Source organism: Amblyraja radiata, chromosome 19, assembly GCF_010909765.2.
Source record: "Amblyraja radiata isolate CabotCenter1 chromosome 19, sAmbRad1.1.pri, whole genome shotgun sequence".
NCBI classification, from domain to species: Eukaryota; Metazoa; Chordata; class Chondrichthyes; order Rajiformes; family Rajidae; genus Amblyraja; species Amblyraja radiata.
The window spans coordinates 47,500,622-47,502,516 of NC_045974.1; the positions used below are offsets into that span (position 1 = coordinate 47,500,622).

The window sequence follows — 1,895 nt, forward strand, 5'->3', positions numbered from 1 at the left end:
GCGAATCAGGGCAGAATTATTGCTTTCAAACAAATGTTGCGAAGACTTCACTGCATCTCCAGAAATGCTGATAAACTTCACATCGGACAACATTTATGCTGTATGTTCCACTCATACCAGTGCGGGGGGGGGGGGGGGGGGGAGTAATGAGATCTGGATCTGGAACTTTTCATGTCATGTGTGCATGACAAATATATTAAAGATTGTTTAGCTTTGTTCTGGTTTTTATTGTATTGTCTGGGTTCTTTATCTTTTTTTTCTAGTGTTGTTTGGCCTTAAATTAAAAATTCAATCTGCAACCCTGGTGAGCGAGAGCGAGTGAGAGAATGAGTGAGAGTGAGAGAGTGAGTGAGTGAGTGAGTGAGTGAGTGAGTGAGAGTGAGAGTGAGTGAGAGTGAGAGAGTGAGTGAGTGAGAGTGAGTGAGAGTGAGTGAGAGTGAGAGTGAGTGAGAGTGAGTGAGAGTGAGTGGGAGTGAGTGGGAGTGAGTGGGAGTGAGTGAGAGTGAGTGAGAGTGACTGAGAGTGAGTGAGAGTGAGTGAGAGTGAGTGAGAGTGAGAGAGTGAGAGTGAATGGGTGAGTTGGCCAATACATTTTTTTCCTTGCCTCCCCAATTGAAGTTCACAGGGCCGCAGGGGAAGCTGCCCACCGCTCTCCAGCCTGAGTACATCTCAGTTCCATCCGAGCAGGGCTGGACAATGAACAATCATTGTCTTCCAAAGGAGGAGGGTAGGGTTTTTACCCAACGTCATCCACGATGTTGGGTAAATACAATCAAGGCAAATGTATTTACATATATTCCAGGGTTCTCAATACTGAATGGTAAGGTTCACCTCCGCCAAAGGGTGTGAAAGCACCGACACCGATCCCGGCCTCCTCTCACAGCCTGACCTTGCTTATTCTGCTTGCCAAGATTCTGTCTGCAATGATTCCCATCATGGCCATCCTGGAGAGGTTGTTGCACTTCATATCCTATCCTCCACTTCCTCAGGATGAAATCAAATTTGCAGAGGGGCCTACCGCGTAATATATGTTCCCATCGTCTGGAATGACCAACCCTGGGGGCAGAAGAGGAAAAAACAATGGGTACATTTTCAAACGTAGACTGGGCGACCGTTTCACTGAACACGAGGCCTACGAGGCCTGCGTGATCGCCCGTCTGACAAATATTTCAATGGTCCTTTGTTGTCACGTGTACCGAGGTACAGTGAAATTTGATTTACCATACAGTCACACCAAAAAATGCAACAAGATACAAAACTACTTAAAGATTAAACATAAACACCCACCACAGCGGCGTGTGAGAATCTCCAGTGCACACAGCAGAAGCGGAGATCCACAGCCATCTGTTCAATGTCCAGGCCACACACACACGCCCCTTCACCGTGATGTGACCAGAGTTGTACCGATCGCTATCACTCTCTCTCTGCAGTCCCTGTCCACCCGAACAGTCAGAAAGCTGCCCACACTCGCACCAGACTCCAGGAAGTTCTCATGGCGCCATGACCCCATAAACACCAACATCACTGCACACACGGCACTCCCTCTGAGTCCACACCAGTGCAGGCAGCACGACCATCTTGTTTTTTTCAGCGACCTCACATTCCCCACTGTGTTGCAAGGCAAATAACTTACACCTTCATCCCTGCTTTGAACACTGCTTCAGAATTAAAGGATGTTCTTTTAGGAAGGAGATGAGGAGTGGTGAATCTGTGGAATTCTTTGCCACTGAAGGCTGTTGAGGCCAAGTCAATAAACAAAGCACAGATAGATTCTTGATTAGTACAGGTGTCAGGGGTTATGGGGAGAAGGCAGGGAATGGGGTTAGGAGGGAGAGATAGATCAACCATGATTGAATGTCGGAGTTTGATTGATGGGCCGAATGGCCTAATCCTAC

At 47.7% G+C, this 1,895-nt stretch overlaps 1 long non-coding RNA gene across 1 annotated transcript; it reads right to left on the reverse strand.

The window, feature by feature from the left end:
* Positions 1-597: 597 nt before the first annotated feature.
* Positions 598-949, reverse strand: LOC116984238. Its single transcript, XR_004414943.1, has 2 exons — positions 832-949; positions 598-668 (listed from the first exon to the last, which is right to left on the reverse strand). It is a non-coding gene; the product is annotated as an uncharacterized LOC116984238 (long non-coding RNA).
* Between the last annotated feature and the right edge of the window lie 946 nt (positions 950-1,895).